A 15,820-nucleotide genomic window follows, 5' to 3' on the forward strand; every position below is an offset into this window, starting at 1 on the left:
CTCCAGCCATGATCTCACCCCTCCCTCCCTCTTTTCATCCTTTCTCTCCATCCTCTCCATCTATTGCCCCTTCACTCACCACTCTGCTTCCACTCCCTGACTATCACTCTCTCGGACACATACTCTACCCTATCAAACCACCGTCCAAGGTCTTCCTAAGGATTGGTCTGGCTTCTTTACAACGTGGCTGATCTCCTTATTTGGGTTGTTGTGTTTTCAGTGAGAGCCGCAGGTCAGACTGGAGAGCAGCGCAGGTCCTGTGTCCACATTTAACCTCCCGTCCATGGATAAAGAGTCCCGCTGGCACAAAGCGTCTCACACTCAGGGCCTTCAACGGTGCGTATATTAGAGGATGAGAGAGGGAGCGAGTACAATGCAAAGTAGAGGGAGGGAGAGTTTGAGAGATAACGAAGGGAGAAAGACTTTCCTTAATTGCTGTAAACACTGTAATAATATTTCGGCATTAAAGCTGAAGGTGTGGCCCTGCCAACGTCCACTGCTATGTCAAGTAGATCTACCTAAACAGAGATTAGTCTGTTTCACTGCGTTGAAGCACACTTTGAAGCAGTGTGATGGTACACACTTTAACATCCTGCAAATGGTTGCCTCTGTCATGCTACTTCTGAGCTGTTTGGGTTTTATGACAACGTGATGAAATTCAGACAGCTGCTGTGTAGTTATTTCACATGTAATCATCATCATGGGCACCGGAGGAGAAACAAAGTGTCAGAACTTGTGAGAGGTTGTGAAACACAGTCTGAAATGTGAGCCCTGAGCTCTGTGCACCTAATATTTGAGTTTGATGAGTGAGGGATGAAAAGCAGAGTGAGAATCAGAGTATATGTGAACAATGGAGACCAGTGTCCACGGTTGCTTACATTCACAGAGAGAATGTGCAGAGAGATGGATGGTCCTTAAAGGAGAAGATCCATTGTTATGAATACATGCCCACAAGTACAGAGGGACACACTTATTCCCAGGACTGGTTCGCACCATTCTACTGTAAATCGGTCACTAACTTTATAGGCTATGACCTACTAGCTCATTTTAAAGTACAGAATTTCACCAATAAAACTAAAGAAATGTCTTAATCGGGAACGACATGAGCGGTTTGAAAATCCGTTGCAATAAGCTAAACATCTATCGAGCTTCATTCAATTAGCATTACTTATTTTACTGGGTCATAGTTAGCAAGCTAATATTAGCTCTGTTTCAGTTATGCTACGGCAGTTCCAACTCTCAATGTTAAAAGAAGTGTGTATGATGCAACCGCTTCTAGTTCATTGATACATAAATATTAACTTGACAAACACTTGTGTTGTAATAGGCCAAGTTTGAACCTGCAATCAGGAAGTGTGCCCAGCTACCAAACATAGGCCTAATCTTTCAGCTGTGTGCAATTACTTACCTCAAAAAGTTTTTTTAGGGCGTGTGACCTCCTGATTGGCCAAGAGAGGAAAGGCCCCAAGCTGTTCTCAATTCTTAATTACACCCCCAAACCCTGCAACAGGTGATCTGAATAACCTTCCAATCAACTCCAGTCAATTGTGACATTTGGCTAAAATGAATTAGGAAAAGGGAAATGGCAGAGCAACGAATGAGGGACTACCTTACCAGTCTCACCAAGTTAAAAATAAAGGTCATTGCTCAGATAACTGATAAACCAACTGTCTGTGTGAGACTGACAGAAAGAAACAGTTTTAGCTCGTATCCTGTGTATGTGAAGATTTGTATGTAAGAAGTAGTGCATCGAAGACACTTTACAAATTATCCCATTATACCTTACCAGTGGTGTGATTTGTTGTTCTTCTCACTCATTTGTTTACATGCATAAAGATATATGGAGGTCAATTCCAACTGCATCTTGAAATGGCCTTCACACTTGGCAGATATATTGCTGAGGACCCAATAAAATGCCCTATGTCGTGTATTAGATAGATAGATAGATATATACTTTATTAATCCCCAAGGGGAAATTTGTCGTAACAGTAGCAGCACCAATAAACTAAACACACAAGAATAAAAAATAAAATATAAAATATAAAAAACAGGGATGAAAGATATAGAAGTATACAAAGTAAAATATAAAATAAAATATATATGTATATATACAACATATATGCATACACAATACACAATACTAATGACAAATTAAATTAAATATTAAAATATTAAATATAGACAGTGTGCAAAATGCAAAGTGTGTGTATGTGTGTAGTGTAAATGAAATGTGTGTGTATGTGTGTAGTGTAAATAAATGAAATGTGTGAAGTGCAGATCAACATAGTGTAAATATTAGGAGGCGACGCCTATTGACAGGCGTTGACTTAATTGAGGTCATAAAATGTCTGTGAACTTTTACACCCAAATGTACCAAAGCATATACTCTAGTCTTTTTGAGGGACACAAGTGTCATTGCAGGTTTATTGCTTGTATGACCCAAGGAAGTGCTGTGTGGAGTGTGGAGTAGTTTGCATGAGCAGATCTCCGGAAACCTGCAAGTAGCAATACTGAGGGTCAAGCAGTCCGCCCGTTCCAAACGCTCATGGGAAAGGTCTACCTTTTGAGGGCTTTCTGCCAGAAATCTTTTCAGACAACAAACCTTCTTGGTAAGGTTTAGGAAAAGATTATGCTGTGGGCTCAAATAAACCCTCTCTGGCAGAAAGCCCCAGAGGCAAACTTCTTCCATGTGTGCCCGCTCAGGCCGTTTTTGAGCAAAATGTCAGTGCATCATATTATTAACACCTACAATAAATCCATATTTGTTCTCATTCTAAGACAGATGTGTTTAAGTACTACAGGCTGTACTGATACAGATGTAAAGAGTGTCTTGCGTAACACAGTATTGTTCACAAAGATCAGTAACTTATGACAAGTGGATGGCAGACCTTTTCACTACCTCTAAATCCATCATACAAACCAGGTTTTGATTTAAAGCATCTGCTCACTTTGCCCTCAATGCATTCGGAGAGAAAAGCCTGAAATGGCCAATATCTTAAAGATATTTCTCAATAAGGTTTTATTAGGAGTAAATCAGTTTTTAGCTGCTGATGTGAGTTACAGTTCCTACTTCTGTGGGGGAGGAGAGAGCGCAGGAAAAATATCTCATCTAGCTCCACTTTTCTGGTCAGGCGATCTGCAGAAAACAACATAATCAACTGTTGCTTGGTCTCTGGCATCATCTCAAGGCTTTGTTGTTGCTCGCCTTCTGGAGGATGTTGTGGCTTCAACGTGCTTCACAGTGCAAACGGAGCAGGCCTTCAAGGTAGTGTGACACACCATCATCATTCAGATGTGTGTAGAGATTTATAAGAATTCTTCTTGACTAGTTTTGTGGTTCAGATTCATGTTCAGCTCAGGTATGAATTAAATAAACCGCAGCATGGATTGTTTTGCCTAAATATTACATCCGATTCATACATTTGGATGAAACCTGGCTGAGGATGCTTCATGTGAGATTGTTTGGAAATTTTATAGCGATCCATTTAATATTTATCATTATAATTGACTCAAAAGCAAAGAGGTCAACTTCATAGTTGGGCTTAAGGAAAAATCAGGGGTAGGTCATTAGGTTTTCTTCTCTGGGGACCATGAAATGAATAAAAAGTCATGGCATCAATGCATTCAATAGTCTGGACCAAATGGGGGAGTGATCAACATAGAGACCGATACTGTCATGCCTAAAAAGAAAAAAGAAAAGAATGTCTGGGTGTAACATTAGTTACCTTTTAAATTCTTAATTTTAAGGACACAATAGCGTCACAACATGAACACAAGTGAGGTGTCCTGAGTGGGCATGTTTAACAGCACGGGATGTAAAATAGTGGTTTCTTTATAGAGATCTCAGTGGGAATCTATTAAATCTGTTACATCTGTTGCCAGTGAAGCATCCCCTCTGTCCTGAATGTGAGCAGCAGTCTCCTGCTCTGATTTGTGAGGCTGCAGCTGTAGGTCTCCTGGCACACTGTCTGCATGCTGCCATGTTCCACCCAGCCGCTCACTGAGTAGTTCAAGAGAGTAATTTAGTGTCTTCAATATCCTCTCCTGGTGTTCCAAGTATGCTTTCTCCAACTTACTCTGCCACAGAAATGCTGCGGAGGGGCCTCGACTGAAGACAAAGATATTTGGGAAATGCAAGTTTAGCCGCTAATTAAAGCGTATGCTTTGGATTCATGATGGAAAATGTTAGGATGAGGAAGGGGCAGAGCTGGAGAACTCTCTGGACTGGTGTCGTGAAAGCTAAACAGAAAACCATCATGGCTGTAGCACAATTGAAGCTCCTGAGGCCCTCTTTGTGATGGTGCATGAGTGAACTCCGATGGCCTCGGGGCAGAGATATACGTTATTACTCACCTAGACAGACACCACCTGGACTCTGGTGACACACATTTCACAGCTGTTTGGATCATAGTGGATCATAGCGAACCAATCAGAAGTGAGATCGCATGTCTGAACACTTCGCTCGGGGCAAGTACAGTGATGTCATAAAGTGATGTCAGAGGGCGCACTGTTTCCCAATGTCTCTTACGTCTTCTCATAATCGTATCATCAGAAAATGGGCATCTGTGCAATGAAGGGAATTAAATGTCCTCATCAATGTGTCGTTGTGCATAGTTCAAACTTGAATGTTAGTCTTAGTAAAAGAATGAGTTTGTCAGGTTTTTGATTGCTCTTAATTATTATTCTTCCACCGCTATGTTTATAATCAATGCATAATAAGTCAGCGTGCTGACAAAGAAGCCCTGTTGGGCCACATGGACCGAAAACCTGCAGATCAGGTTGAGATGGTGAGAGTTTAATCACGCAGCATAAACAGGAATCTGAATGCAGGAAGTCATGGGAAGTGGTGAGATCACGTTTTTTGCTGCATGCCTCTTTACTTTATTCCAAATACGCTGGGACCTAAACCAAGTTGCAGGTTGGATATTTGTTTGAGTGACCCTGAAACAACCATGTTTGTGAAATATATGGTCTAGTTTAGTCTGGTAACATTGACCAAATCATGAAGATTAATGAAAGTGTTTTTTACACACTATGACAAACTATCCGTGAATGTCTGATTATGCAACTACTTTCTCTGAATAACACAAGTCGGACATTTCAAGACTCATTCACGAATGACACATCAAATAGGCATTGTTCAACAAATTAATAAAAACAATTGAAACCCTACAATAGTTCAAATATTTAAATCTAATCTCACAAAACTACACTACCGTTCAAAAGTTTGGGATCACCCAGACAATTTCGTGTCTTCCATGAAAAATCACACTTTTATTTATCAAATGAATATAAAATATAGTCAAGACATTGACAAGGTTAGAAATAATGATTAATATTTGAAGTATTAATTTTGTTCTACAAACTTCAAGCTCAAAGGAAGGCCAGTTGTATAGTTTATATCACCATCATAACTGTTTTCAGCTGTGCTAACATAATTGCACGGGTTTTCTAATCAGACATTAGTCTTCTAAGGCAATTAGCAAACACAATGTACCATTAGAACACTGGAGTGATCGTTGCTGTAAAAGGGCCTCTATACACCTCTGGAGATATTTCATTAGAAACCAGACGTTTCCACCTAGAATAGTCATTTACCACATTAACAATGTATAGAGGGTATTTCTGATTAATTTAATGTTATCTTTATTGAAAAAAAGTGCTTTTCTTTGAAAAATAAAGTCATTTCTAAGTGATCCCAAACTTTTGAACGGTAGTGTATAACTTTTTGGATCTGCAAATATGTTTTAAACATAACGTATCTTTCTAATCTATATTTATTGTGTTGTTCTTTCACACAACAAAGGCTATGGAAATGTCAAACATAGGCTCAATCAGATTATTCATATACATGGCAGGGGGGGGGGGGGGGGGAGTGGGTGTCACCTTTATGTTCTCTTTCGTGTGGGTTCTTGGCTGAAGAATAATAATAATTGAGAACCACTGCGCTACATTGCCTGCTATGTAATTGTGGTGGGTTTTACTCAATCTTTTTCACTATATTTTACTCTTGTTTTTATTTATTTAAAGGGAGACAGACATAAACAGAGACCCACTGATAGAATATCTCTGAAAAGGAAGCTGGGTTTGTAGTCGCAGACTAAAATAAATAGATAGAGAAAGTCAGACTGGGTACAGTATGTGATAGTTATGACTTCATGCTGACATGGTGGTGACACAGCAGCAGCTGTAGCTCTGGGCTCCAGTGCAGATTAGGCTTCAGCAGTGACCTTATAAGGGCATTGTCCCTCTTACTCTTTACGATCTGACTGACTGACAACTGACAAGCCGGCTGTTGAGGTAGAGGATGCAGGGAAGTGAGGCGCTCAGAGGCTTCAACCTCAAATGATCTGCAGTCCCATAAAGTTGCTTTCACTATCACCGCTCCACACAAATGCATTTCACTTTTTTTCTGTCTCCTCCCACCCTTTAATTCCTGACACTCTTTTCCTCTCTTTCTCACTTCTCTCTCTTTCCCGTTATCTTCCCTCTTTGTCCCTCTCATTACCAAATGTTCCTGCTTGAGCGTGTGTTCACCTCCTGTTGAGTAAGGAGGTCAGCGTGGACAGCACACAGACACACATACACACAGACTCTTACACACACATCTGGCTGTAGCTGGATTTCACCACTTCGCTGGGAGTGTAAAAAGGAAGGTTTGTGTGTGTGTGTGTGTGTGACTAAGTGGGAGTGACTAAAGCCGTCAGGGTGAGAGAGGATGAGGATGGGCCTGGCCTCCAGCTCCAGAGTCAGTGAGGGGAAAGCCCTCCCACAGGAAACCAGCGCTCCACTCCACATGGCCTTTTAAGGTAAAAAACTCCCCAAAACTCTTCTCACTGGGGAATAGGGCGAAGATATAGTCACATTTAAAGCTACAGAGAGAGCAGTGGAAAGCAGGATGGAAGCCTGTGAGTAGAGACAGACTTTATGAAAAGTTAAAGAAACCAAAAATGACAAAACTTTTTTATAAGACAGAACTTTTTTTCATTTTGAAATGGAATTTTACATAAAGAATTAAGTCATTTTCATGTCATGGTGTTGGCTATAACTCACATTTTCATAACATTTCACTATCGGGTCATTTATGACCGAAGGCACACTTTAGTTCTAGTCATGACTGGATCTTTATGGCAAAGCCGCTGACCTGCTGCACAGACGTGAGAAACATCCACTGAGTCATATTAAGTGGAGAGGACTGTGGGAAACAGACCCCATGCATTTCCTGCATTTCCTTTAAAGCAACTGTAAACAAAAGATGTGTATGCACAAAAGCTATGAGGGAAAATTGTTGTGTATTATCAAGAGAAATGCTCACGGTTTTTGCCTCTTTTGGTTCATTACAATCAGCATAAGTGTTAGTTACATACAGTTTGATCACATTACATGACTGTATTGTTGATTTTATTGCCACTGCTGTGCTACCAAATGATGTAATTATGTACAAATATTCACATGTAATGCCAGGAAGCTTTAATATCTCTCATGACCTGTTCCGTGACATCTGTAACACTCCTGATGTTGTTTTTTCGGACAAAGGCCAGAGAGAAGTTTCAGCAGCATGGCTGTCGTGAAGGTGAGGTCGGTCTGAAGTCCAGACTGAAAGATCTCAACTACTATTCGATGGCTTTTCATGTATTTTTGTGCAGATGTTCATGGTTCCCAGTGGGTGAAGCCTACTGCCTTTGGTGGTTGACTGACCTCTCCTCAGACATTCACGACGCCCGGAAGATGAGATGACGTGAGTCACAGCGTTGGCCAATCATGTGCGTGTACACATTCCTGGTGCATTACTTTATAACGTGAATGGTGTCGGCTGTTTACCTCGCAATCGCTGCAAAAAAACAGAAACTAACTGCCACTGTGATCATTCTCCAGAGTTGTAAAATTCTGAGCATTAAAAACCTCTGTGAAGGCTTTAAATCCATCGGTATGTTACTCAAAGTGAAACTCCTAGATCGGATTTCATGTCTCACCGGTGCCTGAAGAAACACGTTGCCACCGGGTCCATGCCTTGCTTTAACACCAGGCTGAATATGTATTAGAAATAATGAAGCCATCTCATACTGATTGTTAACGGGTTACGATTGGCAAGGCAGCTGGTAAAATCTCTGTCAATATTTGATTCAAAAACCGGCCTCTGGTAATTGTTGGATAAATTGTGTGTGTGTGTGTGTGTATCCCTGACAGACTTCATTGTGTGCCCTAACGATGGCATGGCAACATGTTCAGTCAACCCTTAGTTCCCTTTATTGGCTTCGCCATCACCAAACACTGTTTGTGTGTGTGTGTGTGTGTGTGTGTGTGTGTGCGTGTGCATGTGTGTGTGTGTGTGTGTGCCCTTGCATTGGTGCTGCATCATCTTGCCTATTCTTATCTGGCCCAACATTTGCCTCTTTGACATCGCTCACAGAGGTTGTGTAAATAAAGATCCCTGTGGTTGAATGGCTGTAATGAGAGCCTGTCTTACACCAGTTATTCAGATTGTTTATCACCTCATCACACTCATTCATGAGAGAGGGGCTGACAGAAAGAGAGGAAGGAGAGGAGGGTAAACATACAGTAGACAGAGGGGAGAAAAAAGGGAAATAAATGGAAAATATGTATCTTACCTGACATCTGGTATGATGAAATGGAAAAGGAAGCCTGTTAAAAACTATAACAACATTGTACTCTGAATTACCTCAGATCTCATTATAACTCAATACATATGTTTCTCTGCAGCTTTACCACAAAATGTTCATGTTATAATAAGAGATCAAACACATGTTTAAGTAATGCATAAGCCATGATGATTTACTCCAATAAACTTGTTGTAGGTTCTGTATCATGAACTCATGTTGCTCATCGTCGAGAAATCATCAGGTCACTATGAGTTTATTTGATTTGTAAATACCTAATGGATGATCAATTAATGAATGTTAACTTACAGTAACACTGTTATATAAGCATTTCAGATCCATACACTTGATAAGAAGAACACCTTATTTAATAAGGAATCTACCGACATATTGCTTCATATAATCCTGTTTATTTATTTTTTATATAATATGGCAAGAAACAGAGCTTTTTCTTTTAGTTCAATTTGTTATAAGAAATGTAACACAGATTGATCTAACAAATGATCTGATGAATTCTATATCCAGTCTCCTTTTAGCTTTGTTTTGATCCTCACCAGCTCCTGAAGAAAATCTCTTTTTAGCTTGTCACTAGCAAGCATGCTAACTGTATCTGCTGTTTGGTGCTTTTCACAACGACAACAAAAAACTGCTGCCCGCTGTGGCTGGAGAGCAGACCGTAAAGCTGAGGGCAGTAAAAAACAAAACAATTAGCTAAAACAGGCTATAAAGCTCCATAGAGCTGGGGGGGGGGGGGGGGGACTGTAGAGTTGGGTAATAATTATCTGTGTGTTTGTCACTCCGAGCCACCCTCGCACACGACACACATTGACCCATTGTTCATATAAAAACATTGATTAGTGACGTTTTAAGAGCAAATTACATGCTTATGCCTCTTCGAATGTACTTTATGTACACGGTGTTAAAATAGACGTCATGTCTTTCTAAAAGAGGAGTACCCAAGGACAAAGCTGTTAGCAGTTTAACAAAGCATCAAGGTTATCTGGGTGCCACACTTCAGGGCCCATGCAGGAAGAATGCATGACGTGTTCTTCTGATAGCTGCCAACAGAGCCCGGCTCTGTGAACCCAGACGCGCTGCCGCTGCCAACATGGTCATCAGAGGTCAAAGGTCACTGTATGAGTGATCAACACCCTTCCTGGATTAGGAATTAAACGAAAAAGGAAGCCGAGGACAACAAAATGACGACTGCGTGAGAACGCTGGTAAATCTCACATGAAATGGATCAAATCAAACAGCTGTTATTTGTTATCAAGCTCCTTTTCCAGACACTAGTCCTACTGTAACTGCCTCTTGGCTGAACTTCACTCTCTCATCCACCAGCACCTCATCCGAAACGCTGCTTCATGCCTCGACCCCCAAAACTCTCTCCTCACGCCCTCCCCGCGCTCCCTCCACTGGCTGCTCACATTAAAGTAAAACATGTTATGGCTGCTGGTTGCCGGCTCTCCCCGCCCTGTGGTAACCTGGACATTGTTCTCCCTCCTGATCTCCCAATGTGGGACTGGACCTCCCACCCACGTCAGGACACAGCAGTCACTCCCTAACTTCTTTTGTAAAGCGTGTTCCTCTCTCTGCTGCACAGCTATCGAACTGTGAAACAAACCACACGCACGTTTCCACCATCTTCCTCCTCGACTAAATAAAAAACTCCTGTTCATCTTTCACTTATTTTGTCTATGAACTTTTTATTTATATAGTGTGTGCGTGCGTGTGTGTGTGTATTTTCATGTGGATGTGTTTTACCTGTCTAATACGTACATGAACCTGGTTACACTAACATTGTGGGGACTTGCCTTTGGGGCCAAAATGCACGACCCCGTCACGTACAAGGGTGAAGACTTGCTTCAATGTTACGGTTAGCCTAAGGATTACGTGAGGTAAAGGTTAAAATGAATCTTCTTCAGTCAATGTAGTGTCTCAACAAGTGTGGAGAATGTGTGTGTGTGTGTGTGTGTGTGGGTGTGGTGGCTGAGAACAGGTCTATGTCGTTTAGTCTCGCCCACATACTGTTAGACAAATGGCTTCACTTAGAGACGAAAGGAAGGGGGTCATTTGTCATCAGCAATATAAACACACACACCTACATGTATACACACACCACATGCACACCCATACAGGCCTGATCTTACTCCAGATGTTTATGCTATGTTGGCTGTTAGAATATATCCTCTGTTTCAAAATCAGTTTTAAAGTTGTATTCCGTCTCACTCTATCCTCTCTCGCTCACTAGTAGAACACATTGCTGGTTTCCATTCGTAGGGGTGTCTCTTTTACCCTCTCCTGTCCTTACTGCCTTCTCACAAAACGCAGTCCCTTTCCAAAGAGTGTGTGAGCAGCTCCCTCTTCTGGCCTGGCAGAGTATCACGAATGAAGAGAGAGGCACCGAGCTGACCCTGTTGGTTCCTTCATAGCATATGGGATCATGTAGGAACAGATTTATTTATTGAAGAGCCTCTTGGATCCATTCTTTAAATATGTTTTCAACGTATCTATAATTTCACTTTCTGATTGTCTATGCTGTAATTGTTACTGATGGTCTAGTCTGTACTCAGTAGATCTATTGCACATTTTTGCATTTCTCTCACAAATGTGTGACTCGCTCCATTCTGTTTGGCTCAGGTGAAAACCTTTACAAAAGTTAATCTCTTTGTTAAACAGCAAAAACTAAATGAAAATGTATTAGAATATGACCAATTTCTTATTTATTCATCATCATGTAATGCGGAATAGAGAGCATGAAGCACACTTGAAACATGTTGACATGTCACAAACTAGTGCAAGTACAAGTAATAAGAAGATGAACAGGGCTTGAATTTAATTTTACTGCTTAAGTTTCAGGGTCCTGGACTCGGTCTTGTTGGCTCACTGTCACACTGTCAAGGCCAACTGCAACACCTGGATAGTTCACGTTAACGATGGCTCCGAAGCTCAGATCAAAACACACAGAGGGGGAGCGACTTCTCTTTCTGCTCAGCAACATATGTTTGCTGCTATATTCATGTTCAGAATATACATCTCCTTTTAGGCAAACAAGCCAACATGTCAAATATGTGTATTTCAGTGTGGGGAATACCAGAAGCAATCTGTGTTTGTAGAATTTGTCTCTTTAAAAAGAATATTGTTACATCATTCAACATGACACGGAGCATACTGCATTCCAAAATGTGTTCATGGATGTGTTTTAGAAAAGCATTTTACCTTGAAGCCATACCAATGAGAGTTTATCCTGGTGTTAGTTTACCGGCAGAGACTGCTTCTATCTCTGCTGATAGCCCCCGCACTCGTTCTGTAACCTTCTGTCCTAAAAACGTCGGATGACTTGTTGTTTTGGGTAGTATATGGCCTTGAGCCCAAGGTGGCCAAGAGGAAGATTTATACGAGATGGGGGTGAGAACTCGGCCCATAAAATCAACTGTGAGTCTTCCTATAGTTTTGCGAGATATCGAGAGATTGGAGATATATATATATATATATATATATTATTTATTCCAGCCTCATAGGTCCATAAAACAACAAACACAAATACAACAACAATATATAAAATACAATACATTACAAGACACAACCATTTCAGCTAAAAAGTCACTTGTGTTTAAAAAACATACAAACACTTGTTCCATTGCTTCCGGAAACAAGACAAACACCTTGCATCACTCTGTTGCTGGGTCAGCCAAGGCTTTTATAATTAAATTCTCTGAGACAATCAATCAACATTTTAATTTATATATAAAATTCCTCAAAACAGCATGTAAAGTGGGACCATTACGGGTCACAAACATCTGACTTGCACTTGTCCATCTAGGAAGCTCAAGCAGATAGTTGATAGCTGTCCGGAGACCTTTTTCTAAATACCATTAAACAGACATTGCAGATGTTTGTGCCCAGTACCAACCACAGTGTACGGGTCGCTTGCCACTGTTTACCAAGTCATGTTGACTTCATCCACGTATTTCATTATGATTAGGAAAGGCAACATGAAAGGTTTACTTTAAGCTTTACTTTAGTGGCAGTAGAAAAAAAATATATATAACAAAGGACAATTTCAAAACTCATTTTAAAAACATTGAAAGGAAATCATGAAACTAGATAATAATAAATAAGGCATGCAGATCGCTGCGTGTTCTTCATGTGTCCATGCTTTCTCTAGGGGGAAGCAGTGCGTTACAAGAGGACTGGCTCCAGCAGGACGGACAATTCAACGGGCTTCCTGTCTTCTCCTGAACTCAGAGATTTAACAAATATGTTAAGCTTTGAAATGACTGCTAAATCTTTTTATTCGCTGCAACAAGGAATTCAATTCAAGTCATATACTTTGTAAATTGTGCAACAACAACAAAATGTGTGGCTTTTTAAAATACACGAGACAACATCTTGTTTATGATGACAGAACTGACTTTTTTTTGTAACCATTTATTGTATAGATGTAGGATACATGTTCACATTCAGTGTGTGCTATCAATATTTTGATCCTACATTTGGGTTAAATAACTATTTCGGGAACTAAAATGCCGAGCCATGTCGTTTAGGTTGACAGTTTTTTTTGATAGTGTAAAAAAACTGGGCAAAGCACACCGATTTGAATACAGATTTATTAGCATAATGGACAAATATGCAGCAAGTCTTTTGAGTGTATCAGCTGTCCGAGATTAGGCAAAGGCATCACATGCATCAATAACGAGACATAGATGGATGGCAGCTTGCTTATCTGCTTAGCTCAGTTCTATGTCCACGCCTTGAATACAATGCACTCATTATGGTGTGTGACACAGACTGGATATTGTGTGGTGCCCAGGCATGAAGAAAGGAAAGGCTGCGGCCCTTTGTGAAGTGGGTCAAGTCCACCAAGGGGTTACCAGTTGGCTGTGTCAGCAGAATGATGTGATTATAGCCTATGAACCCTCAAAGAAGCAAAGAAACCTGCTCACGGCCCTGTAGTCGCACACATTATCCCATGATCCTTTGTCTGGCACTAAATACCAAGACGTTGTGGGGTCAGATTGGATGTCATGTGTAGTGTTGGTTTGAATTAGCCTCAAACGCAACCAAGAACCCCAATGAAAACATCTCAGTCGAGTGGTGAGCAAATCTCATGAGAGCTTCACATCCTGCAAAACCCAAAAGTAGGAACAAATATGAATGTTGAATGCTGAGAATGCAGAAAATCCATATGTGGATGCAGGACTGGTGGTGCGGCCTGAAAATAATTGTAAATACATCATGTAAGAGTTTGCCATTCAGTAGAGATCTATGTATTTGGGGAATGTTTGGGAAATAAGCCTCGATTTGACCACTAAATCCCTCCTCTGTGAGGTTCTGGTGTTATAGCTCCTTTAAATATGGCCAAGTCAGGCAGAACAACTTTGAGCCTGACAATAAATGCTGACATTGAATCTTTTTTAACAATCTTCAAGTCAACGTACTGTAGTCACCTTTCCACACTTCAAAATAAATATAATTACAGGAGAAATAAAGGTTTAACGAGGGCTCTTAAGTAGGTGTAAAAGTTGTGCAATGTAAAATGTCAAGACATGTTAATTTTATGTTACGTTGTTTATAGATGGGTTTGCATGGAAAACCTCTTAAAATAGCCAAACTCGTAAAAACGCCTAAAACATTGTCCTCTGGTGCTCACGAGGACAACACGAGTGGTACATGAGGGGTGTCAAGTTGCAGGTAGCCAACCTCCACATGGGAATGGGAGTGTGTGTGCATATTCGTAGCAGCCTATAGGTGACCCACGAGTCTGTCTGAATCTGTGATGTCATCGCTCCGATCAGGGTGATCCGTTCCCGGCCAATCATTGTGAAGCAGGAGTTTTCCGGTGGAGGCATTCGGTGGATGATTAAAGGGGGAGGTTAAGCTCTAAACTAGGCTGTAAATCATTGGCCAAGATGGATCACACCAGAACACTAAAGAGATCAAAGAATATCATTATTAATGTAGTTTATACTTTTACTGGATTCTAGGACATTTCTGATGAAAATCTTATCACAATTTGTAAAGTATACATTGTCTTTCAATCTGTATCCAGTCAATGTGGTTTACTGGGATGTGCTTTTCAATAGTTTTATTTGCAGCACAAAGTCCTAAATTATTGCACCCATTGGCTTCTTGTTGGACACAGCACTGACACCAACTGGATTCAGGAAAAATGTACAAGCTAAAGTTTAGTGCCTGTCCATGCTTGTAACGTGTGACGCGCCCTCATCTTTACTCTATAGTTTCTCTTCATTTTCAAGGTCAGCAAATGTTTGCATCTATCAAGGTGGCTTTTATGTGAAGTAGAAAAACCTTTTTGTTTTCATTGATCTCATTTCCAGGTCAAATTGTGTCCCATTTCCTCTTAAAAGAGTTATTGTTCCTCAAAATCCACTAAAACCGTCATATTTTCTCACGAATGAAGCCACAGAATACCTTTGACACAGCGTGAGCCATACAAGTGTTTCCTTCCTATATTTGAAACCATTTTGGTCATTTCTCTCCCACACAAAAGTCTATAATAAGACGTGGGGGAGGAAGTTTCCTTTGTCAAGAAATAAAGAAAATAAATGAAAGTTCAAACTTTTTTCTTTTTGATTATTCATTATTATGACTCACATGCAAATTCTAATATTTAAATATTATACAAAATATAATTAATTACTACCAATCAATTTATATGTTTTGGAGTTCAAACACATTGGAAATTGTTCTTTTTCTTCTCCCTAGTGTGCAAAACAAACAAAAGACGCGATCTAAAAACCACAATACAAACTAAATCTGTGTTGAAATAGTTGCCCCCCCCCCCCCACACACACACACACCCCCTCCCCCAACCCACCTCCATCCCTGCTCCCCTTAGCCTCAGCTGTACTTTGTGTTTAATGCTTAATAGTAAATGGTCCTGGTAAATCAGAACATTATATCAGAAATAAATACAGCATTGAAAATTGGTTGAGAGAACATTGGGCATGATTCATAGGCTCTCGTGCTCTGTACCTTAAGGCCTATTACATGAAAAGCGCTGCACAAGACCTGGAATCCCCTCTTCAACTGTAAATGACTTTTCATCTCTACCACACCACTCTTACTATATCAGTAGCAATCCTACCAACTGCATCTCACAGTCCTCCTTTAACTGTGCATCATAATATGTTAGCAAACAAGTCTGAATATGCCTTTCTGTCAGTGTTCTTATCTTC

At 40.5% G+C, this 15,820-nt stretch overlaps 1 long non-coding RNA gene across 2 annotated transcripts; it reads left to right on the forward strand.

Annotated features, from left to right (window-relative positions):
• The first annotated feature begins 28 nt into the window (after positions 1 to 28).
• LOC130193751 (uncharacterized) lies at positions 29 to 15,204 on the forward strand. 2 transcript variants are annotated; one of them, XR_008831706.1, is made up of 6 exons: positions 29 to 336; positions 6,686 to 6,809; positions 7,537 to 7,573; positions 7,647 to 7,738; positions 9,677 to 9,840; positions 9,960 to 10,307. It is a non-coding gene; the product is annotated as an uncharacterized LOC130193751 (long non-coding RNA). The 2 variants fall into 2 exon arrangements; XR_008831705.1 differs by lacking the exons at positions 9,677 to 9,840; positions 9,960 to 10,307 and adding an exon at positions 12,787 to 15,204.
• Positions 15,205 to 15,820: the final 616 nt, after the last annotated feature.

This window comes from Pseudoliparis swirei, chromosome 5, assembly GCF_029220125.1.
Source record: "Pseudoliparis swirei isolate HS2019 ecotype Mariana Trench chromosome 5, NWPU_hadal_v1, whole genome shotgun sequence".
NCBI classification, from domain to species: Eukaryota; Metazoa; Chordata; class Actinopteri; order Perciformes; family Liparidae; genus Pseudoliparis; species Pseudoliparis swirei.